The sequence below is a fragment of the Taudactylus pleione genome, unplaced genomic scaffold (genome assembly GCF_031769625.1).
Source record: "Taudactylus pleione unplaced genomic scaffold, aTauple2 ptg000313l, whole genome shotgun sequence".
Taxonomy (NCBI): Eukaryota; Metazoa; Chordata; class Amphibia; order Anura; family Myobatrachidae; genus Taudactylus; species Taudactylus pleione.
In genome coordinates, this window is record NW_028284714.1 from 1,451,865 (window position 1) to 1,477,848 (window position 25,984).

Consider the following 25,984-nt stretch of genomic DNA (forward strand, 5'->3'; position numbering starts at 1 on the left):
CACGCCCCCTTTGGTGGGCGTGCCGGGGGCGTGCCTCCCTGATGGGGGGGGCGTTCCTAAGGGAACGCCTCCCGTCAGAAGCCGGCCCACTGACATCACTAGTGATGTCAGTGGGAGTGATTTTGGCTCTGATAGAGCCAAAATCACTCCGGAGCTTGCGGTTGAAAACCTCAACCGCAGGCTCCGGCTCGCAAATTCGATGGTCGCGATGGTCTCGACCATCGTGACCATCACAATGCACGCTCGTATAGCCTGTGGGTGGTGACCCACAGCTATACGAGCGTCCAGGAGGACGCTCCATGAAAATGGAGCCCGGCCCTCATTCAGAGCGTGCGCTCTGCTCAGAGCGTACGGCTCTGAATGAGGGCCAATATCTAATAATAGCATACAGTTTTATATTCTGACTTTATAACTATGATGTCACAAAATTTGTGTAACACTATCACTTGTGGAAATATCGCATTAAAAAATATATATTTAATGAAGAATTGACCCCAAAAAATTTATAAACTCATTTATTCAGTAGGTAAAGCCAATTCATTATTTCTTGGGGTAAAGTAACATAAAAGACACAACATAAATAAATTATAGAGATTTAAAAAAAACATGAACATGTGACCCATTATAGGGAATCACATTGTTTAGCGTTAGGTCCACTCTATTAGTAGCTGCCCCTTGATGCTCATTATGTACAGTATTTGCAAGTGTGTGTAACTGAGACTCCTGCATCTCATTTACAAATATAATAGCAGCTTTTTTTACGTGTTCACAGCGGTGTTCTGGGGAATCTCTTTCTGTCATCTCTTTTCTCGATAACCTTTTCTATCACCTGCTGGGAACATGAAAACTGATTAAGCAACTCCCATATCTGTATTGTTGTTAGAGAAGCAACATAGCAAGATAGCAAGCAGAAAGTGCAAAGGCAACAAGAAAGCCATGCAGCTCCTGCTAAACAGCTACAACTGCCAGGCCCTTCAGCAAACCATCCAGTCTACCAGGCACTTCATGCCAAGTCATCCCTGGCACCCTGAACAACTCCTACAAGCCAAGCTTTAGGAAAAGAAAAGGCAACGATTTTTTTCTTATCAGGAGGTGGAACCATGTGGTTGATGCTGATGTCAGCCAACAGAAATCTTACAGCAGCTGCAAAACTGGTTATATGTAAACCACACAAAGTTAGCGCAGTGACATTCATAACAGGCTCTTTATCCCAGCATCACTGAGGTTGGATCATAATGACCCGGGTGTTTTAAATTACATGTATCTATTTACTTAGTTATGTGATGTTGCCAAACCTCTCAGTAGCTGGAGTTAAGACCCCTCCCTACCCATTTCCCGCTACCACTCAGTCAGCCGGAGTCAGCGCAGAGAACTAGATGGGTCCAATCTCCAAAAAGGTTTTATGGCCCAACCTCATTGTCGGTGTAACAACTATTTTTGTATTGTTTTCATTTTCAAAGATCTCAAACTTAAGTCAATGAAAAAGTTTAATAGTAGATGAAAGGTTTATTTTTTTTTTTTTGGGTATTAGCAATAACACAGAAGTTGTCACTTTTGTTGATTTTTTTTGAAGACTACTTAGAAATAACAAAGTAACTTTTGTATTCTCTATGACTTCTTATTTTATCAAAATACCTCATTCAATAGTTCATTATTCCAAATACTGTATACTAATAATCTTCTAAAATCATCCTTCAAAATTAGGCATAAAATATACCTTGGTCATAATGACTCACTTCAAAGTTTGTGTAACAACTTTCAACCACAATGATGCTGAGTTAAAATGATGGGGGGGTGTTCATGAAAGCTTGTGGAGAGATAAAATTGTGAGAGATAAAATACCCAACTGATCAGCATAACTGTCATTTTTCAAACAAAGCTTGTACAATGTCAGGAGCTGATTGGTTGGTACTTTATCTCTCACAATTTTCTCTCTCTCCAAGCTTTGGTTAATACCCCCGATGTCAAAACTTCAAGCACCACCTTAAAAACAGAAAATATCATGTTGGAAATAATGTGTGTGCAGATGTAGATATTGCAGATTTATGTAGGCACACACTAGCAGATGACTCAAACTATGAACAGTCCAGTTAAGTAACCAGTGGTGTTGGCTTTTTTTTAACTAGTATTGCAGGTACAGTAATACTCACTATTACATGTATACTGGTACTGGAGAGTAGCTTGAGCAAAGCTGGGTTCCATACTGCTTACCACTGGGTGAATGTGTATGCTACAAACAGGTAGCTGTGCAGGGATGCTGGAACAGCATATAATTCAGGTATTTACCTGGTTCTCTTTAGGAGCTAAGGAGGAGATTTCTGTCTCCCACCATGTCACTCTACACATAAAGAAAAAGAATAGAGACCGAGTTTGTAAAATGTACAAGTCGGGCAATGTAATAGAGTGTGAGTGTTCAACTCGCACTCTATTACTGACTGAAAAATCATCAAGAAACAGACCTGCTTCTGGATAGTGAGTCTAGCCTGAACAAGTCAGAGTTACACTGAAACATACACAGATCTGTGAGATACGTGTATGTTTCTGTGTGTATAAAAATAGTAAAATGTAAAATGTGTAATGAAAAAATCAGCCCAGGCCCTGTTGAGCCTGTTCTGGTTATTAAAATACAGGGGAAAAAATGTGTAGGGTTCCCCTGTATTTTAAGAACCAGCATCAGGCTCTGTTGAGCCTGTCCTGGTTCTTAAAATGCAGGAGAAAAATGTGTAGGGTTCCACTGTATTATATGAACCAGCACCAGGCTTTGTTGAGTTGGTTCTGGTTGCAGAAATACAGGGGACTCTTTCTAGCTGGGTTGTAATGCCACAGCCAGGGAACCCTTTCAAAACATCATACTTGACCACTAGTCAGCCCAGGCTGCGGATCTCTGGGGAGGTGGGGATCCCCAAATAAAGGGGTTTTACTTCTCCAGGGTGACCCAGGTTTGGACATAGCCCAGGGCTATCCCCAGCACCCCTTGGCGGTTTATTGTGCAAATGTGTGTAAGAATATAATGAATAATATTTTACTGGGGAACTACAGCTCCCAAAAGAATTCACCACATGCTGGTACTTAGAAAACCACAAGTAGCAGCATGCAGGCCATTAAGGGCACGCTGGTACCTCTAGTTCACCTGCAAAAGAAATATTAAAATAAAGACAAGACTCACACACTATGAAATTAAAATTTTATTCAAACATACATGCACACTCACATTCACGCATGCTCACATATAATCGCTGTAGCCATTTATGTCCAATTGTCCAGCAGCATCCACGACACCTGTAAAAATAAATTCCATACTCACCTATTCCTAGTGTAGATCATGTCCTCTTCATTCCAAGTAGATATCCAAGGGGATTAAACAAGAAAAAGGACATGTAAAACCAAGTTGGACTAGAGGAAAGGTATGTGTTTACACCAGACACTTCCTCTGCACGAATGACCAGGACCTGCGTGACTCCTGTACTTGCAGGAACCACACCAATTGGCTCTGAGTGGTCAGCCTGTCTGTCAAACTGTCCCCTTAGACTTCAATGGTGGGAAATTGCCATTGAAGTCTACGGTGGGAACCTCTACATTGTAGCCTATGATGGGAACTGCAAGGTTAACCCTGCATCAGGTGCACCTCTGGGACTCCTAGGTTCGGGGAGCAGTGCACCTGACAGGCGCCTGTTATAAAATCATTATTAGCACCTAATTAACTCAATTCTAACGCTCTTAAAGTGATCAGTGACCTTCATTAGGATGTACAAAGAGAGAATATATGGAAATCTGATTCACAAAACCACATTTATTAACTTAAAGCAAGTAAAACAAAAAATACTATATTTTAAGAGGCGCAGTGTGCCTAAGAGGCCACCCTGGACAAACCTACATATTTCCGCAAATACCCACAACGTTTGTAATTTTCATTCATAAAATGAGCAAAATACACAAAATTTTAAGAAAATAAAAAGAAATACGTACCTTCAAAAGTCAGACGAGTTCGAGCGCAATGAGCCTGAGAAGCCAGGAAGGTCACTACTGAACTCCACGCAGGTGGCAGGAAAACTGACTAAGAGATAGGAAGGTACTAGGATGGGCAGGCTCCTGCACCCCCTTGCAGTGGAGAGGTGAGCGAGAACAGCTTTGTGGTGCCTGTCAGGCCAGCTGGGTTAATAGAGGTGAATATATATATATCCCAGGCGAACTACACACAGAGATACATGGAGCAGCTGGCAGAGGCAAGTCTCAAGGTAGACAGGTAATCCTTATCCACTCTTGAGGAAGTCCCCAGAGACCACAGAGGGACGAAATGCGTTGAGCAGTACATAGCAGGACCTCCTGTTATACCTCCACATGGTTGAACAGATAAGCCCTTTTGACTTTTTTATATTGTATGAGTTTTTATGTTGTCTTCATTAAAGTGTATTTGTTAAAAACTTATTACACTTTTGGAGGCTCTCCCTTTTTTGCTATATTTGCATGTGCATTTGGACTCAGTCCCTGGACCTAGAGAAGGATTGAAAGAAAGATACCTGTTACCCTGATTTAAGACAAGTAACAGCTGGTACAAGGCTATTTTATATATTCTGGGTGCTGGAGCTTGGTCTCTTAACACGAGTGGAGTGTTTCTAACACCTGGTTACTATCTTATTAATGTCACTACTTTTGCACGTCAGCACATACTGAACGTACAGTCAGGTGCATAAATATTGGGACATTGACAGAATTTTCATATTTTGGCCTCTATTCACCACCACAAAGGCTTTGAAATGAAACAAACAAGATGTGCTTCAACTGCAGACTTTCAGATTTAATTTGAGGGTAATTACATCCAAATCAGGTGAACGGTGTAGGAATTACAACGGTTTCTATATGTGCCTCCCACTTTTTAAGGGGCCAAAAGTAATGGGACAAACTAAACAATCCTAAATCTAACTTTCACTTTTTAATACTTTGTTGCAAATCCTTTGCAGGCAATTACAGCCTGAAGTCTGGAACGCATAGACATCACCAGACGCTGGGTTTCATCCCTGGTGATGCTCTGCGAGGCCTCTACTGCAAATGTCTTCAGTTCCTGCTTGTTCTTGGGGCATTTTCCCTTCAATTTTGTCTTCATCAAGTGAAATACATCCTCAGTCGGATTCAGGTCAGGGGATTGACTTGGCCATTGCATAACATTCCACTTTTTAGCCTTAAAAAACTCTTTGGTTGCTTTTGCAGTATGCTTCAGGTCATTGTCCATCTGCACTGTGAAGCGCCGTACAATGAGTTCTGAAGAATTTGACTGAATATGAGCATATAATATTGCCCGAAACACTTCAGAATTCATTCTGCTGCTTTTGTCAGCAGTCACATCATCTATAAATACAAGGGAACCAGTTCCATTGGCAGCCATACGTGCCCACTCCATGACACTACCACCACCATGCTTCACTGATGAGGTGGTATGTTTTGGATCATGAGCAGTTCCTTTCCTTCTCCATACTCTTCTCTTCCCATCACTCTGGTACAAGTTGATCTTTGTCTCATCTGTCCATAGGATGTTGTTCCAGAACTGTAATGGCTTTTTTAGATGTTGTTTGGCAATCTCTAATCTGGTCTTCCTGTTTTTGAGGCTCACCAATGGTTTACATCTTGTGGTGAACCCTCTATATTCACTCTTGTGAAGTCTTCTCTTGATTGTTGACTTTGACACATATACACCTGGAGAGTGTTCTTGATTTGGCCAACTGTTGAGAAGGGGTTTTTCTTCACCAGGGAAATAATTCTTCTGTCATCCACCACAGTTGTTTTCCTTGGTCTTCCGGGTCTTTTGGTGTTGCTGAGCTCTCCGGTGCGTTCTTTCTTTTTAAGAATGGTCCAATCAGTTGATTTGGCCATACATAATGTTTTTGCTATCTCTCTGATGGGTTTGTTTTGATTTTTCAGCCTAATGATAGCTTGCTTCACTGATAGTGACAGCTCTTTGGACCTCATATTGAGAGTCGACAGCAACTGATTCCAAATGCAAATGTCACACCTAGAATCAACACCAGACTTTTTACCTGCTTAATTGATAATGAAATAACGAGGGAATAGCCCACACCTGTCCATGAAATAGCTTTTGAGTTGATAGTCCCATTACTTTTGGCCCCTTAAAAAGTGGGAGGCACACATAGAAACCATTGTAATTCCTACACCGTTCACCTGATTTGGATGTAATTACCCTCAAATTAAATCTGAAAGTCTGCAGTTAAAGCACATCTTGTTTGTTTCATTTCAAAGCCATTGTGGTGGTGAATAGAGGCCAAAATATGAAAATTCTGTCAACGTCCCAATATTTATGCACCTGACTGTATATATATATTATTTCAAACTACACTATGTTTGTTTTGTTTCTTTGTTTCTTTTGAGATTCATATCGTTGGATTTACACAAAGACACTGCAAGGACATACTGTTTATTTGGAACTTATGGACTTGGTCTAGAAACTCCTGCTGTAAAAAACTGGTACACTGAAGGCGCCGCTCCTCCACCCTTTTTTTAAAATTTATATACATATATATATTAGCGGTGAGCGGGTTCGGATTTCTGAAATCCGAACCCCCCCGAGCCCCCCCGATCCGAGGCTGATCCGAGTCAGGCTCGATTTTTCCCACCTGACTCGGATCTGAAATCGAGGCAAAACGTCATCATCCCGCCTTCCGGGTCTTGCGGGTTTTGGATCCTATATAAGGTACCCGCATCGGCGCCATTTTCTCACTCGGCTGTGGACAGTGAAAAGGGAGGGTGGGAGTTAGGCCTGGCTGGGTTGTGTAGTGTAGTGTAGTGTTGTGCTGTGCTGCTCTGTGCTGCTGTTGTCCATAGGGGTTGTGTCCACTACTTCAAAGTCCATAGGGGCTGGCTAGACTGTGTTGTGCAGTCAGTTGTCCATAGGGGCTGTGTCCACTCCAAAGTCTTGTGCAGTGTCACAGTCCTAAAGGGGTGCTGTAGTGTTGTCCAGGGGGTGCTCTGTCCGTCAGAGGTGCTCCCCCAAGTGCAAAAAAAACCAATATTTTTTCTGTGTTTGTGAATTGTGTGCACTGTGGCTGCACGTGCATCAACAAAGGAGCAGCGCCAAGCATGCGCCTGTGTCCCATAAGTAAAAGGCCAGCTGGCTTGTCCGTTAAAGGGTACTGTAACCCCCAAAGTACACTCCAAACAAAATAAAAAATTTTTTTTTTTTGTGTTTGTGAATTATGTGCGCAGTAGCCGCACGTGCATCAACAAAGTAGTGGCAAGTGTGCGCCTGTGTCCCATAAATAAAGGGCCGGCTAGATTGACCGCTAAAGGGTGCTGTAACCCCCAAAGGGCACTCCAAACAAAATAGAAAAAAATATTTTTTTGTGTTTGTGAATTGTGTGCGCAGTAGCCGCATGTGCATCAACAAAGTAGTGCCAAGCGTGCGCCTGTGTCCCATAAATAAAGGGCCGGCTGGATTGACCGCTAAAGGGTGCTGTAACCCCCAAAGGGCACTCCAAACAAAATAAAAAAATATATTTTTTTGTGTTTGTGAATTGTGTGCGCAGTAGCCGCACGTGCATCAACAAAGTAGTGGCAAGCGTGTGCCTGTGTCCCATAAATAAAGGGCCGGCTGGATTGACTGCTAAAGGGTGCTGTAACCCACAAAGGGCACTCCAAACAAAATAAAAAAATTTTTCTGTGTTTGTGAATTGTGTGCACTGTGGCTGCACGTTCATCAACAAAGGAGCAGCGTCAAGCGTGCGCCTGTGTCCCATAAGTAAAGAGCCGGCTGGCTCATTTCTTAAAGGGTGGTGTAACCCACAAAGTGCACTACTCTCCAGCAAAAATAAAAAAATATTTTCTGTGTTTGTGTGCGCCTTAGCCGCACGTATATATCAAATCAATATAACATAAATGGAGGACCAAAATTTCTCCGATAAAAATAAAATAGGGAAAGATCAAGAACCACTTCCTCCTAGTGCTGAAGCTGCTGCCACTAGTCATGACATAGACGATAACATGCCATCAACGTTGTCTGCCAAGGCCGATGCCCAATGTCATAGTAGAGGACACATACAATCCCAAATGACAAAGTTCAGGAAAATGACCTTAAAAAAAACATTTAAATCATCTGAAGAGAAACGTAAACTTGCCAATATGCCATTTATGACACGGAGTTGCAAGGAACGGCTAAGGTCTTTCCCTATGTTCATGACTAGTGGTTCAGCTTCACATGACGATGGAAGCCCTCCTCCCGCTAAAAAAATCAAACAAGTTAAGCTGGCAAAAGCACTGCGAAGAACTGTGCGTTCTAAGAAGATATCACAAATCCCCAAGGAGAGTCCAAGTGTGGTGGCGGTTGCGATGCCTGACCTTCCCAGCACTGGATGGGAAGAGGTGGCTCTTTCCACCATTTGCACGCCCCCTGCAAGTGCTGAAAGGAGCACCCACAGTCCACTTGCTGATCTGCAAATTGAAGATGTCACTGTTGAAGTACAACAGGATGAGGATACTGGTGTACCTGGCGCTGAGGAGGAAGTTGGCGAGGAGGATTCTGATGGTGATGTGGTTTGTTTAAATCAGGCTCCGGGGGAGACAGTTGTTGTCCGTGGGATGAAAAAGGCCATCACGGTCATGCCTGGGCAGAAGACCAAACATTCCACCTCTTTGGTCTGGCAATATTTCTATCCAAATCCGGACAACAACTGTCTTGCCATATGTACCATATGTAAAGGTGAAATAAGTAGGGGTAGGGACGTTAACCACCTAGGAACATCCTCCCTTATACGGCACCTGCAGCGCGTTCATAAAAAGTTACTGTCAAGTTCAGAAACTTTGGCTAAGACCGTAAGCAGTCCAGGGACACCTAAATCCCTTTTTCTTGTTTTATCCAAGGAATCGGTGGATGAGGAGGATGAGGATGACATCTTGCCTCCGTAGAGCCAGTTTGTGCAGGGACACATTAATTGCCAGCTTGTTTTGTGGGGGCCCAAACGAACCAATAATTTCAGCCACAGTCATGTGGCAGACCCTGGCGCTGAAATGATTGGTTTGTTAAAGTGTGCATGTCCTATTTATACAACCATAAGGGTGCGTGGGAGGGCCCAAGGACAATTCCATTTTGCACCTCTTTTTTTTCTTTGCAGTATGTACTGTTTGGGGCCTAGTTTTTCAAACTGCCATCCTGTCTGCCACTGCAGTGTCACTCCTAGATGGGCCACGTGTTTGTGCCGCCCACTTGTGTTGCTTAGCATAGTCATCCAGCTACCTTGGTGCAACCTTTTGGCCATAAAAACAATATTGTGAGGTGTTAGGTGTTCAGAATAGACTGGAAATGAGTGGAAATGAAGGTTATTGAGGTTAATAATTGAATAGGAGCATAAAAACCCACAAATTATGTGATTTTAGCTGTTTTTATGCTTTTTTAAAAAAAAATCCAGATCCAAAACACAAAACCCAGAACCCAAAACACGGAAGGGTGGTTTTGGCAAAACCAATCCAGATCCAAAACACGAAGAAAGATCCAGATCCAAAGCCAAAACACAAAACACGAAAAGTGGCCGGTGCACACCCCTAATATATATATATATATATATATATATATATATATATATATATATATATATATATATATATAGATGGATCTACTATATATATAAAAGACTTTGTTTGTTTCTTGGTGAATATCTTCCACAGCTCTCAAGGTATATCTGCCAAATCTTGCATAGTTATTTATTTTTTTGTCTATCATTGTTCTTAGTACCAAGAGTGTGCATCTGCATTCTATGACCCCTGCAATGTACTACAAGCCTCAGAATAGCAGAACCTCCTATTATGTTTAAAATTAGGGTGTGCAGTCCAAACCCCCCCCTTACTACTGTAGTTATTTATTATAAATAAGTAAGCTATTAGACCACATAGCGACAACGCGACAATGCGACAAAGTAACAAATCTAATATATATATACTGTATTATTTGTTTATCTGTCTGGTTATGCATTCGGACACCCCTGCACCAATTGGGATGAAACCAACATAAGGTGGTCCAGTTGGATCCTGGCCAGGTTTTAGGGGGATTAGGGTCCCAGTTGGACCTCCTGTTGGTGTACGCTGGGCATAAATTTGACCCAGGGAGCCTGTTCTGAGCCCTCCACTGGACGAATTTGAACAAAAACTTCACAGAGTGGTAACATTGGATCCCAGAAGACATACTAGGGGGTTGAGGTCCTGGTCAGACCTCTTATTGGTGTATGCTGGGCAGAACTTTGACCCAGGGACGCTGGGCAGAACTTTGACCAGGGGAGCTTGTTCTGGGTCTTCCACTGGATGGATTTGGATGAAAACTTCACAGAGGGGTGGCAATTGGTCTGGAATGCCTAATCCTGGTGGGATCTCATGGTGGAGTTCGCCAGGCAGAACATTGACACAGGGAGCCTGTTTGGACACAGGGAGCATTTTCTGAGCCTTGTACTGGATGGATTTGAACAAAAACAATACAGAGTGGTAACATTGGATCCCAGAAGACGTACTAGATGGTTGGGGTCCTGGTCAGACCTCCCATTGATGTACGCTGGGCAGAACATTGACCCTGGGAGCCTGTTCTGGGGCTTCGACTGGATGGATTTGGATGACATCATATAATTAAACTTAACAACTTAAAGATTTAAAGCCAGGCACTGGATGGGGCGATATGCTCAGAATGGTGACTCATGATGATTACAACCTTTATGATCAAAAATCTCTAAGAACACCTGTGATCCACACAATGAGGTGCAGCTCTACGATGTGATATTCACCAATCACAAAAAATAAATCAGAGTAAATTATTTAATAAAGCACTCCTCCACCAGGCAAATAATCATAGATAAATCAAAAAAGAATCAATAGATACTTTTTGACATTAAAACCATTATAGGCATTAAAAAAGTAGAGGGGAATTGGCAGACAAAAGATTTAGAAATCTTTCTTGCCAAGGCCGAAATTAAATTTTTATATGAATTAAAAACTTTGGAATCCTCGGATCTAAATAGTGATTTTGAGCTTAAATGGTTTTTATAATTATGTGGTTGTTTTATTTCCCTCATTTGTAATGTTTTATTTTATTTTAATTTTAACACTTATTTTTAATACCATCTGATTTTATAGAGAATTTTTTTTTATTGTATTGATTCTTCCACTAATAATAATGCATTTTAATTTATATTTATTACTAGCTGGAGTACCCGGCGTTGCCTGGGATTTTAAGAATGTTTGTTTACACATCATCCTCCAACCAACCTCTCCTTAGGCAGGCCTCACGAAAAGTGTGACAAACTTCCCCATCAACACTCCTAAGGTCTTCGAAGGAAGTAGAACCTGTAACGGTGTAAAACAAACTTCGGAGATAGAAGCATCCAAAATTTGTAGGATGTACAGTGTAAACACAGCCAAGAACTTCTGTTGCTCTGATAACAGAATGACCATCTACAGAGACTCCCTGTTTTCCCGGCAGAAAAACTTTGGGAGAAGCATTCCATGTGCAATATTTTGGCAGCTCACAGTACAGCAGGGTCCTTGCAAAGTCATAATTTTGACACAGTTGGAAGAAAGAAGTAAATGTTGTTGAGTGATTTGGTATAGTCAGAGAGCTGAGAATGCTGGCAAAGCCTGCTAAAGCTGTCTTCAATAATAAACATTAAGATCATGACAACACAAAACGCTTGCTCCGAGGCCCTACCCATATGCTGTGAGGCCCCACAATGAGCATCTAACAAAAATTGTGGTTTTAAATTAATTAAACTTTAACAGTAATTAATTTCGATTTAACATTTTTTAGTTGCCTCTGCCGTGTTTTAATACGCTCGTATGTAAAATGTCACAAACTTCGCTTGTAAACTGTGGATTTGTATAGAAAGACAGAAGTACAGAAGGACAAATTTTTGCTTTGATATATTAGAGAAAACAGAAAAGAAAAAATAGCAGCTAAGCTAAATCCTTTTGTAATTCTGTCCCTGACCTGTAGAGGGCAAATGCTATGCAAAAATTGTGTTTTTTAATTAATTAAAAAGTAACAGTAATTAATTTTGATTTAGTAGAGAAGATAGAAAAGAAAAAATAGTAGATAAGCTAAATCCTTTTGTAATTCCGTCCCTGACCTATAGAGGGTGAATGCTATGCAAAAATTTAGATTTTTCATTAATTAAAACAACAGTAATTGATTTAAATTTAAAAAATTTTTAGTTGCCTCCGCCGTGTTTTAATACGCTAGTATGTAAAATTTAATGATCGTGGCTTGTAAACTGTGGATTTGTATAGAAAGACAGAAGGACAAATTTTCGCTTTTATATAGTAGATTATTCTTGAATTGTATGAATTTATACTACGTACTGTTTTTTCGATTGCAAGGTGAATTGCAGGTACACCTATTTATATGCACTGTGTAAATTTATATCCAGAAGGGGGATGCAATATGTTAATTTGTTGTCCCCAATCCTTAGACCTCATACCAGTGGTCCCATTAGATGAGTAATAAAGAACTGAGGAATTAAAAATGTGACACTATTAAAATGTCCCCAAGGGGAGAAGATGCTTGTGCAGGAGACACATGCGCAGAAAATGTGTATTACACGGGGCTGTTTAGCGAGAGAAGGAAGGATCATCGGAGATACTGAATAACGGGAGTTCTGCATTCCATTTGGTGGAACGCACTGATGTCACTTCCATCACTGGTGATCAACAGGTTTAGTGGAAGTGAGATACGTTCCATGGGTGGAAGTTGGAACACATGATCAGTACTGGAGGTGGTTAATGTAACAGGCACACCATACAAGATATAACCAGGCAGGTTTCAGTTACAATCTGATAGTACTCACCCTAGCAAATAGTATGAGAAGTGTAGATTTAATATTATATAGTATAGGAACTACGAGCATTTCACCCACCCCTTTCAATTAGAGAAGAGGGAGGGGTTACCTGGATACCTATATAAACCTGATCTAGGAGTCACACAGGGACGCCTTGATAAAGACAGATGTGTTGAAATGCATTGGTGGTCTGGAAGGAAGGCAGTGACCGGTTGATACCTTGGAAAGGAGTTGGTGAAACAGATGGGAAGGTGAAATTACCCAGGTTTTTTTACCCCCCTTGTGCCTTTCTGAAAAGGCTATCTATGGTAGGAGGCCACTTCTACCTGTGTATTTAAATTGCTGAGTGAATAAATTGCTATTGAGATGCTTCTCTTATAATTTCATATGGATGTCATGACTGCTGGTATTTAAAACTGTGAAGTTGTGCATTGGAGACTTACTGGACTAAGGGCCTGATTCAGCAAGGATCACACAGCTGCATTTGCACGCTGCCAGTCTATGCAATCTGCGCATGCGCAAACAGGCTGCTGCGATTGGGAAGCGACTGCAGTGAGCACGTAGGGCCCTCACACAATGATAGACAGTAAGTGTCCATTTGGGGGGTGGTGACAAGGGGTGGTCAGAGAAACGCAGGTGTGCCTGTGCGCTTAACTGCCATTACAGGGGTGTGTATAATTAAGACCCTGTGATTCTATATGCTGGCAGAGGTCTAGATGGTGACAGGAAGTTTATCAGTATGTGTGGTAGGGTCAGGTCAACCACAACTGTGCGAATGGTACTGATGTTACTCGATGTTACCAATGTTTTCACTGACTTGCAGATGCAGGTCATGAGAAGTGGGTGGCTTTACAAAGTGATGGGCATATTGATGCAATTTGTTGATAAGTAAATAGTGGAAAAAATCCTGCTTTTACTATTCATGTGGATGTGCAGACTCATTTTTTTTCGATATATATATATATATATATATATATACACTGCTCAAAAAAATAAAGGGAAGACTAAAATAACACATCCTAGATCTGAATGAATGAAATATTCTTATTAAATACTTTGTTCTTTATATAGTTGAATGTGCTGACACCAAAATCACACAAAAATTATGATTGGAAATCAAATTTATTAACCCATGGAGGTCTGGTTTTGGAGCCACACTCAAAATTATAGTGGAAAAACACACTACAGGCTGCTCCAACTCTGATGTAATTTCCTTAAAACAAGTCAAACTGAGGCTCAGTAGTGTTTGTGGTCTCCACATGCCTGTATGACCTCCCTACAATGGCTGGGCATGCTCCTGATGAGGTGGCGGATGGACTCCTGAGGGATCTCCTCCCAGACCTGGACTAAAGCATCTGCCAACTCCTGGACAGTCTGTGGTGCAACGTGGCGTTGGTGGATGGAGCGAGACATGACGTCCCAGATGTGCTCAATTGGATTCAGGTCTGGGGAACGGACGGGCCAGTCAAGAGCATCAATGCCTTCGTCTTGCCGGAACTGCTCACACACTCGAGCCACATGAGGTCTAGCATTGTCTTGCATTAGGAGGAACCCAGGGCCAACTGCACCAGCATATGGTTTCACAAGGGGTCTAAGGATCTCATCTTGGTACCTAATGGCAGTCAGGCTACCTCTAGCGAGCACATGGAGGGCTGTGTGGCCCCCCAAAGAAATACCACCCCACACCATTACTGACCCACTGCCAAATCGGTCATGCTGGAGGATGTTGCAGGCAGCAGAACATTCTCCTTGACGTCTCCAGACTCTGTTATGTCTGTCACATGTGTTCAGTGTGAACCTGCTTTCATCTGTGAAGAGCACAGGGTGCCAGTGGCGAATTTGCCAATCTTGGTGTTCTCTGGCAAATGCCAAACGTCCTGCACGGTGTTGGGCTGTAAGCACAACCCCCACCTGTGGACATCGGGCCCTCATACCACCCTCATGGAGTCTGTTTCTGACTGTATGAGCACACAAATGCACATTTGTGGCCTGCTGGAGGTCATTTTGCAGGGCTCTGGCAGTGCTCCTCCTGTTCCTCCTTGCACAAAGGTGGAGGTAGCCGTCCTGCTGCTGGGTTGTTGCCCTCCTATGGCCTCTTCCACATCTCCTGATGTACTGGCCTGTCTCTTGGTAGCGCCTCCATGCTTTGGACACTATGATGACAGACACAGCAAACCTTCTTGCCACAGCTCCCATTTATGTGCCATCCGGGATGAGTTGCACTACCTGAGCCACTTGTGTGGGTCGTAGACTCCGTCTCATGCTACCACTAGAGTGAAAGCACCGCCAGCATTCAAAAGTGACCAAAACATCAGCCAAAAAGCATAGGAACTGAGAAGTGATCTTTGGTCACCACCTGCAGAACCACTCCTTTATTGGGGGTGTCTTGCTAATTGCCTATAATTTCCACTTGTTGTCTATTCCATTTGCACAACAGCATGTGAAATTGATTGTCAATCAATGTTGCTTCCTAAGTGGACAGTTTGATTTCACAGAAGTGTGAATGACTTGGAGTTACATTGTGTTTTTTAAGTGTTCCCTGTATTTTTTTGAGCAGTGTATATATATATATATATATATATATATATATACTGTGATAGAAGCACTGGAGAAGTCTGGGATGGCATACGTATATGTTTGTCCCAGATTCCTATCATATGTGTTTTAAAAACCCCAGGAAAAGTCTGATATGCCAAACAGACCAGAAGTGTCGGCTTTTGGTAAAAGCCGGATAATGGGTCCTAGCGGTGTGGATGTGAGAAGAGAAGGGAGGGCTTCATCCACAGGCCATTCCAGGTGTTGGGCCTTTCAGTCTGAGAGCAGGCTGATTAGTAGTTGCACCTGGAAGTGGCTTAGATAAGCTGTGTTAGGTTTTGGTTCAGTGGTTCACATACCCTGGGAGAACAGACACTGAGGTTTGTTCAGAGACACTGTGATATTTGAAAGTGCTGTGTTTGTGTTTATGGTAAGGCAGTAGGCTCTGCCACTTGTAGAGAGGAAATAACCTGTCTAGTTAGTGCCCAGACGGGCTAGGATTTATTGTTAATGTTTTGTTCATTTTGTTGTTTATATTGCACAATAAAACTGGTTCCGACCAGCTTGCACGAAAACCCTGGACTGGTGTGCTGTTTCCTGGCTGTTGTGTGTAAGGAGGTGTCCATCTACCCCAGGAGAAGGACCCCCTACCCTGACTATATCACAAGTGGTGGAGAATGCGGGCAACACACAAAATTTAAAGAGACAGACATCAATTTGTTGTTTGGATATCAACCTGTGTTTTATGGAATCCATGAAGGTGGCTTCAGTAGGTGCACAGAGAGGCCAGATTCCGCTTCCAACCTACACAAAAAGACAACATGGAGGACATTGTTAAGGCCTTGCTCTAAGCTACGGCAGCTCAGCAAGAAGCTACAAGAGCTCAGCACCCGGGGTTGGCTGGGTAATAGCAGGTAGTCGGGGTCAGGAGACAGGTAGTAACAGGAGTAAACCACACCAAGGCTGAGAGGTGACTCTGCAGAAACACACTGGTAATGGCACTTTAAATGAGCAAGGGAGCACAGAGAACTAGCTCACAGTGATAGACATTGTACTGGCAACTAAAGAGCCTCTTGACAGCCCTTTAGTACCCTCAGGTAGTGCAGGATTGGTTGCTAGACTGAACCTGATTGGCCAGAAACCACATGTGACCCATATCCAAGATGGCCACGCCCAATGGTCACCGCGCGGAAGCACTGCCGGTCTCAGCCCCTCTCATGGAACCCTTGGTCTGCGGAGACTCACAGCACCCAGCGCTGTTCTCCAGGAACCTGCACCTCTGCTGGAAATGCCATGCCACAGCGCCAGGAGCGGTAAGCACCGCGATCTGGGCAGCCTGTCACCCCTGGTCATGACAGGAGGGGCAGTCCAGTCCGTATAAAACTGTTATTGAGCATGTTTCCCAAATGCAGGAAAGAATTGCTGCTGTGGTGCCAATAGTTAGAGAGCACTTGGAATGGGCCCAACAAGCACAGCAGAGGGTGTAGAAATGCAATGCGCAGTTATGCGTCTTTGCTCCTGGGGACAGAGTGTTGGTGTTGGTCCCCACAGTAGAAAATAAACTTCTGGCTAAGTGGCAAGGACCCTTTGAAATTCTATAAAAAGTGTGGGAAGTTAATTATAAAGTGTACCGGCCTGGGAAAAGAAAGCCAGAACAGATATACCATGTAAATCTTATAACACCTTGGAAGGATAAAGCAGCTCTGTCAGCCATCCCAGCCCCTCCAGTAAACCCAGGGCCCTTGGTTCCCGAAGTGACAGTAGCTAAATCCCTGTCGGCAGTTCAACAGCAGGAAGTTAAGGAATTTCTTATCAGAAATAGGGTTTTGTTTTCAGATATACCGGGGAAAACCAGTCATTAAACATGACATAATCACTGACCGAGGGGTTAAGATTAACCTAAAGCCCTATAGGTTACCAGAAAGCCAAAGAGAATCAGTATCTAAAGAAATTAAAAAAAAATTGGAATTGGGTGTAATTGAAGAATCGCATATTGAGTGGTCCAGTCCCATTGTCCTTATTCCAAAGCCTGACGGGAGTGTACATTTCTGCAACGATTTTCGAAAATGGAACAGTGTGTCAAAATTCAATGCCTACCCAATGCCTAGGGTGGCTGAACTAATTGAAAGACTAGGAACAGCCAGGTATTTAACCACTCTGAACCAAAGGCTATTGGCAAGTGCCGGTAACTGAGAATGCCAATGAAAAGACAGCTTTTTCTGCACCAGAAGGGTGGTTCCAATACAAGATGTTGCCCTTTGGGTTACATGGGGCACCGGCTACCTTTCAAAGGATGATGGACAGAATTCTAAGGCCCCATAGACAGTATGCTGCTGCTTATCTAGATGATGTGGTCATTCATAGTCCTGATTGGCAGTCTCACTTGTCCAGAGTACAAGCAGTGTTTGACTCCATCTATAAGGCAGGATTGACAGCCAACCCAAAAAAATGTTGCCTAGGGATGGAAGAAGTAGAATATCTTGGATACACCATTGGCAGAGGTTTGAGGCAATACAAAACTGGCCACAACCCCTGAATAAGAAGCAGGTGAGAGCCTTCTTATGGATTACTGGATATTATAGGAGATTTGTACCCAATTTAGCCACCATTGCAGTCCCACTGACTGACCTTACCAAAGGCAAACAGAAAGTCATGGTTAAATGGAGTCCTGAAGCATAGAAGGCTTTTCAGGAATTAAAAATTGCATTGTGTACCCAACCAGTTTAATTTTGACAGTGAGTTTGTTGTGCAAACTGATGCATTAGATGTAGGCATAGGAGCGATCCTGTCCCAGAGCAAAGAAGGTGAAGAACACCCTATTTGTTACTTAAGCAGGAAATTGAATGTACATGAGAGAAACTATGCTACGGTCGAGAAAGAAGCGTTGGCCATAAAGTGGACATTAGAAACTCTCAGGTACTACTTGATGGGAAGGAAGTTTAGGCTGATCACTGACCATGCCCCTTTGAAATGGATGTCAGAGAACAAAGAGAGCAATGGAAGAATAACAAGGTGGTTCTTGGCATTGCAAAACTTTAAGTTTTCAGTTGAACACAGGCCAGGAAGCCAGCTGGCCAATGCAGATGCTTTTTTGCGTGTTTATTGTTTGGGGGTTGCAGTTGTTCCACCCCACAGGTTGAAACAAAGGGGGGATATGTGATAGAAGCACTGGAGAAGTCTGGGATGGCATATATGTGTGTCCCAGATTCCTATCATATGTGTTTTAGAAACCCCAGGAAAAGTTGGTTATGCCAAACAGTCCAGAAGTGTCGGCTTTTGGTAAAAGCCAGATAATGGGTCCTAGGGGTGTGAATGTGAGAAGAGAAGGGAGGGCTCCATCCACAGGCCATTCCAGGTGTTGGGCCTTTCAGTCTGAGAACAGGCTGATTAGTAGATGCACCTGGAAGTGGCTCAGATAAGCTGTGTTAGGTTTTGGTTCAGTGGCTCACATACCCTGGGAGAACAGACACTGAGGTTTGTTCAGAGACACTGTGATATTTGAAAGTGCTGTGTTTGTGTTTGTGGTAAGGCAGTAGGCCCTGCCACTTGTAGAAAGGGAATAACCTGTCTAGTTAGTGTCCAGACGGGCTAGGATTTATTTTTAATGTTTTGTTTATTTGTTGTTTATATTGCACAATAAAACTGGTTCTGACCAGCTTGCACGAAAACCCTGGACTGGTGTGCTGTTTCCTGGCTGCTGTGTGTAAGGAGGTGTCCATCTACCCCAGGAGAGGGACCCCCTACCCCGAATATATCACAAGACATATATATATATATATATATATATACGGTGTAATGGTTAGCATTACTGAGGTTGTGGATTACCACTATGGCCCTAACTGAGTGGAGTTTGTATATTCTCCCTGTGCTTACGTGGGTTTCCTCCAGGTGCTCCGGTTTCCTCCCACACTCCAAAAAAATACTGGTAAGTTAGTGGACTCCCAACAAAAATGGACGGCCTTCGTGCTTTGGTTTTGATTTTGGATCTGGATCTCCCCTGGTTTTGTATCTGGATTGGTTTTGCCAAAACCTCACCTTTTTGATTTGTTTTTCGGTTTTGGTTTTGGATCTGGATTTTTTCATTAAATATCATAAAAACAGCTAAAATCACATAAAATGGGCCTGTTTTTGTTCTTACAGTATTATTAACCTCAATAACATATATTTCCAGTAATTTCCAATCAATTTTGACCACCTCACAATATTATTATTTTCATCTAGTTAAGGCCAAAAGGTTGAATCCAGCTAGCTGGCTGACTATGCTAAGTGACACAGTGGGCAACACTAACATTTGGCAGTTCAGCTTCCAAGTTCCAACACGAATACAGTGGGTTATACAGTGTGGGTTGGATACACCAATAGTGCACTTACTGTGACAGCAGTGTCAGCAGTGCGGGGTGCTGACGGTGTCCTCATTGCAAGAGTGCCAGTGGTGTCCTCAATGCGGAAATGCCATCAGTGTTGGCAGTGTGGTGGTGTTGGCAGAGTGGGGGCCCTGGCAGTGTCCTGAGTGCAAAGTACTGGCAGTGTCAGCAGAGCAGGGGTGCCTGTGGTGTACTCAGGGCAGGAGTGCTGACAGTGTCGGCTGTGCGGGGATGCCCCTGGTGTGGGAGTGGCAGCAGTGCAGGGTCGCAGACAGAGTACTCAATACGTGGTGCAGTAGTGCGTGGGGGCTCGCAATGTCCTTAGTGCAGGGTGCCGGTGGTGTCGGCAAAGTAGGGGCACCAGTGGTGTCCTCAGTGCATGTGTGCTGACAGTGTCAGTAGTGCAGGGCTGCCGGTGGTGTCCTCAGTGTGGGAGTGCCAGCAGTGTCGGCAGTGTGGGGTCGCTGACGGTGTCCTCAGTACGTGGGGCAGCAGTGCAGGGGTGCCGGCAGTGTCCTCAGTGCAGGGTGCCAGCAGTGTCGGCAGAGTGGTGGTGCCAGCTGTGTCCTCAGTGCATGTGTGCTGACAGTGTCAGCAGTGCAGGGGTGCCAGTGGTTGTCCTCAGTGTGGGAGTGCCAGTAGTGTTGGGTGCTGGAAGTGTCCTCAGTGCAGGGTGCCAGCAGTGTCAGCAGAGCGGGGGTGCCAGCGGTGTGCTCAGTGTGGGGCACCTGATGGTGTCGGCAGTGCATTGCTGCTGGTGGTGTCCTCAATGCAGGGTGCCAGCAATGTCAGCAGCGGGGGTGTTGGCAGCAGGGGATGCTGCCAGTGGGGGTCGGCATCAGGTGGTGCCAGCATTGTTGGCAGCGGGGGGTGATGGCGGTATCAGGCAGCGGGGGATGGGTGGGCAGCATCTTCTCCTTCCTGTGCCCATATTCAATGGGCTTAACACTGATTGGCTGAGAGTCGGCTCTCTCAGCCAATCAGATTTAAGCCCACTCAATACAAAACCTTGCGATCCCGACAGTGGGATCACAAGGTTTTGCCTTGGGAGAGGGATCCGGGGCAGGCAGCGAGATCCGAGCTTGGCTTGGATCTCCCCGAAAATTGGGTGGGTTCGGTTCTCTGAGAACCGGACCCGCTCATCTCTAGTTTGTGAGCATGTGGTAGGGAATATAGATTGTAAGTTCCTCTGGGGCAGGGACGGATGTGTATGGCCAGATATTCTTTGTAAACCACTGCAGAATATGTGTGCGCTATATAAATAACTCGTAATAAATAAATGAAAAAAAAAAAAATAAATCCTGATGACGAAGTGAATAAACTTTGACACATTGATCTATTATCCTTCTATCTAAGTGTAATTTATCTGAGTGCTGCCTCTACGTTCACACACACACACATATATATATATATATATATATATATATTTTGTAACAGGGTAGTAGTAAATAGGACACATGGTAGGAAGGTTCACGATTAAACAGTGCCTTTTAATTGTAACAGACATAGCACTTTAACATACACAGACAGAAGCCTTGACAAACAGGCGCAGCAATTAGACATGCAGGTGTACGTAAATTACCCAGTACCAAAGTGCTAGTGTTCAGTCTCCTGCAGTAGAATGCACCTACAATCCACTATGCTCCTTAGCACAACTAGTTCAGAGAGATCCCTGGCACTTATGAGACTCCGGCCTATTCGCTGGTCGCTATTCAGCATCAGTGCCCAGAACACCAGGTGGATGAGGGTTTTAAATCCTTCCTGTCATCCAATGATGACTTCCAGCTGGACCTGTGCAACCGAGAAAACCCGGAGTTCCAAACCTCTAATGCTGCTGCAGACTGCACAGGCTTTGCTATAGTCTCCCTTGGGGAGAGCTGATCACACAGGTGAGAGGCAATCCCTCGCAATACTATATATATATTACTGTATATATAAATATACATATATATATATATCCTAGCCAAAAAACCTTACGGTTTCATGTGTCCCATTAAGGCTTCTAACACATGATCTGAATTTTCACAAATTAAATTCCAATCATTAAGGCTGATGCCTTAATGGACGTGTTCCTTATGCAATACACATATGGTATGCCATCACACCTTGTGGTTAACTACAGATTCAAGACTCTCACAGAGTGAGATTGCTGTCATTCTCAAAAAGGTGGAGCTGCTAATTCACAATTGCAATTGTGTGCTCTATGGAATACACACATGCAGTCTATGCAACTGAGGTCTGAGCAGTTAAGTGGCACCCACATACCACTCAGTGCCCACAATCTTCCCATTCAATCACCACAACAATCCCACTGGGTTCCAACAACCTTCTCACTCCATACATCTATCTAATTTAGAATACACATTCAGCTACCTAATTGCTAAAAACCATCATACTCTGTCTATGCATGTACACTTTCTTCCCCTGCATGCCTCCATGCTGCTATATCTTCTCCTATCCTACTGTGTGTGGTCTCCCAACTATGATAGTCTGTATTCCCTCATTCGTACCAATCTGTATTTCCCAATCCGCACCGCCCTGTCTTCCTACATCCGTGCCAATCTATTTCCTTACATCTGCACCACTACCATCCCCCCAGCCATGCTGCTTTGTCTTGCCCTCATCTTTACCACTGTTTCTTCATCCTTCTGCACCTCTCTGTCCCCCCCACCTGCACTACTCTGTCTTCCCCACATCAGCACCAATTTGTTTTCCCCAATCCCTACTGTTGTGTGTTCTGCCATTTGTGCTAGGCTGTATTCTCTCATCCACACCAATCTGTCTTTACCCATCTGCGCTGCTCTGTCTTCCAGGATCCATGCCACTCTGTAGCACTCCATACACATCACTCTGTCACCCCAAATCGTGCCACTCTGTCTCCTCACCATCCACGCTGCTGTCTTCCCCTATCTGCACAACTGTTTTCCACCAATCTGCATCACTTTGTCCCCCTCCCATCCACACCACTTTTTTCCACCCATCTGAATCACTTTGGTTTCCCCCATCTCTACTGCTTAATTTTCCCCCTCTCCATGCCTTTCTGCTCAGACCTCAGTTGCATAGACTGCTTGTATGTATTCCAATGAGCACACAATTGTGTGAATTAGCGGCTCCATCATTTTGTGAGTGACAGCAATCTCACTCTGTGAGAGTGCTGAATCTGTAGTTAACCATAGGGTGTGATGGCATACCATATCTGTATTGCACAAGGAACACAAGGAATTTAATTGCTTTTTTAAGTTTGAGTGGCAGAAATTCCAGTAAGGTTTGTGAAAATTCAGATCATGTGTAAGAAGTTTTAATGGGACATGTGAAACCATAAGGTTTTTTGTCTATGGACTTTCATTGCTTTTTTAAAATTTATTAACTGTCAGGGTTTGGAGGAGCAAACCGTGCCACCTATAGGGGAGAAGGGCAACAAAATAGTACACTAGCACAGGTGGAAGAGGGGCCGGCACAAAGGAGGTGGTTTGGGAGGTGCAGTTTGAGAGGTTGCTGCAGGGGTGGGCTGAAGGTGTGTGAAGTAGCGGAAGCAGAGGGGGTGCAGAGCAGTGGGGCAGTGCACAGGGGTATCAATGGGAGACAGAGGAGCTCACTGGCACTGGGCATGCATCTGAGAAAATAAAATCAATAAGACAGATGCATGGATGCATCAGTGAGATCTATGCATTGTTGTTAAAAATTTAATATGTATAAACAATTTTTTAAAGAAAGGACATTGCCCCCCCTCTCCCCAAAAGCACAACCAGCCCCAGGCTTTTCACTGCCAGTCCTGGTTGTGAAAATACATGGGACAAAAAGCATAGGGGTCCCCTGCATTTAGCACAACCAGCACTGGGCTTTTTAGAACTAGTTCTGGTGTCAAAATACAGGGGACAAAAGACATACGGGTTCCCATGTATTTAGCATACCCAGCATTGGGCTCAGCTGAGCCGGTCCTGGTTTTTGAAATACAGGGGACAAGAAGCATAGGGGGTCCCCTGCATTTTCCGTAACCAACAATGAGCTCTCTGTAGTGGGGGGGATAATGCCACAGCCAGGGGAATCCTTCCACCAGGTCCCCTGGCCAAATCATCAACCCTGACCGCTAGTCAGCTGAGGCTGGTGATCCCTGGGGACCCCCCAATAAAGGGGTCCTCCCTCTCCAAGGCACCCCAGACCTGGGCCTGGGGCTATCCTCGGCACCCCTGAGCAGTGGGTCCCAGGTTGATTGTGTAAAGTGGTCCCTCCCCCTAAAGCACAACTAGCCCCAGGCTCTTCACTGCTGGTCCTGGTTGTGAAAATACAGGGGAAAAATGACACAGGGGTCCCCTGGATTTAACACAACCAGCACCAGGCTAATCAGAACCAGTCATGGTTGCCAAAATACACGGGACAAACAACATAGGAGTCCCCCATATTCTGCACAACCAGCACTAGGCTCTGAGCCAGTCCTGGTTCTGGAAATACAGGGGGGAAAATTGCATAGGGTCCCCCTGTATTGTCCATAACCAGCACCGGACTTTTTCTAGCAGGGGGCTAATACCACAGCCAGGGGAGCCCTTTCACCGAGCCCCCCAGCTGAAGCATTAACCCTGGCTGCTAGTCAGACCAGACCAGGGATCCCTGGGGACCCCCTCAATAAAGGGGTACCCCTCTCCAGGGCACCCCAGGCCTTAGCTGATAGCCCAGGGCTATCCCTGGCACCCCTGGGTGGTGGGTGCTGTGTTGATTGTGTAATGTGATGCATTTTAAAAAATATTGTCTTTTGCAGGTAAACTATAGGTCCCAGAAAGCCTATCTTGCATGCTGGTACTTGGAAGACTACAAGTACCATCAAGTGGGGCATTTAGGGCCCACTGGTACCTGTAGTACACCTGTAAAATAAATATTAAAATTAACATACTACACCAATTTTTTAAAATAATTTATTTTGTCTGCAACTTCACCTGGATTTAGCGTGGCTGCCAGCATCCCAGGACTTCATCGTCTTCACCTGTTGGGCACCAACCCACCAGGGCTTCGCCTTCTTCACCTGGTGGGAACCAACCTGCAAGGGCTTCGTTGTCTTTGCCTAGTGGGTGGCAGCCTTGGTCAGCTCTTTTGCCTAGCCGCCACCCACTAGGACTTCTGGCATCTTTGCCTGGTGGGTGCCAACCCACCAGGGCTTCGACGTCTTTGTCTGGCAGGTGCCAACTCACCAGGGCTTTGGCATCTTTGCCTAGTGGCTGCAGCCTGTGTCAGCTACTTTTCATGGCCACCACCCACTAGGACTTCTGGCGTCTTCGCCTGGTGGGCACCAATCCACCAGGGCTTTGGTGTCTTTGCTTAGTGGGCAGCAGTTTCTGCCAGCTCTTTTTCATGGCTGCCACCCACTATGACTTCTGGCATCTTTGCTTGGTGGGCGCCAACCCACCAGGGCTTCAGCATCTTTACCTGGTGGGCACCAACCCACCAGGGCTTTGGCATCTTTGCCTGGCAGGCAGCAACCCACCAGGGCTTCGGCGTGTTCACCTCACGGTGCGCCAATCTGCCAGGGCTATTTTTAAAGGCCGCCCACTAGACCTTCCAGCGTCTTCGCCTGGTGAGCACCAACCCGCCAGGGCTTTGGCATTTTCACCTAGTGGGCAGCAGCCTGTCAGCTCTTTTTCTTGGCCGCCGCCCACTAGTACTTCCGGCATCTTTGCCTGGCAGGCGCCAACCCACCAGGGCTTCTGCATCTTCATCTGGGGGGTGGCAGCCAATTAGCTCTGTTGCACGGCTGCTACCTCCCCAGGGCTTCTTGTCCTCTTCACCTAGTGGGCAATAGCCTATGTCAGCTCTTTTGCATGGCCGCCGTACACTAGGATTTCTGGCATCTTCCTTCTTCAGGAGCTCTTCTTTGCTCTCTCCTGGTCATTGGACTGCCATGCCACCTCCTCGCGCTTGCTTATATAAGCCAGTCGAGTAGGCGGGGCGATGACGTCATGAGCTGTGATTGGTTCTGGACGGCCATCTTTAAATTTCAAAAATGGCGCTGAAGTACCATTTTTGAAATGGGCTCCACTGCCGAACTCTGCAGAATGGCAGGCAAGGACTGGATCCTCTCGGATCCAGACCCGCCTCCAATGCCGCACCACCTCCAGTTCCCCATTGCCGCCAGGTCCCACTGACACCCACACTGCCACTGCTGACACCTGCGCTGCCTCCACCGCTGACACCCGCACCGCCTCCTCCGCTGATGGTCGCACCGCCGCTGGGTCCAGCGCCGCTGCTATCGCCCACTGCCATTGCCGGGTCCCAGCACCACTAAGGCCT

General features: G+C 44.8%; 1 pseudogene; it reads right to left on the minus strand.

Moving 5' to 3' along the window:
* Positions 1–1,372: 1,372 nt before the first annotated feature.
* Positions 1,373–25,984, minus strand: part of LOC148510683 (uncharacterized) — a 133,845-nt pseudogene continuing 109,233 nt past the window's right edge.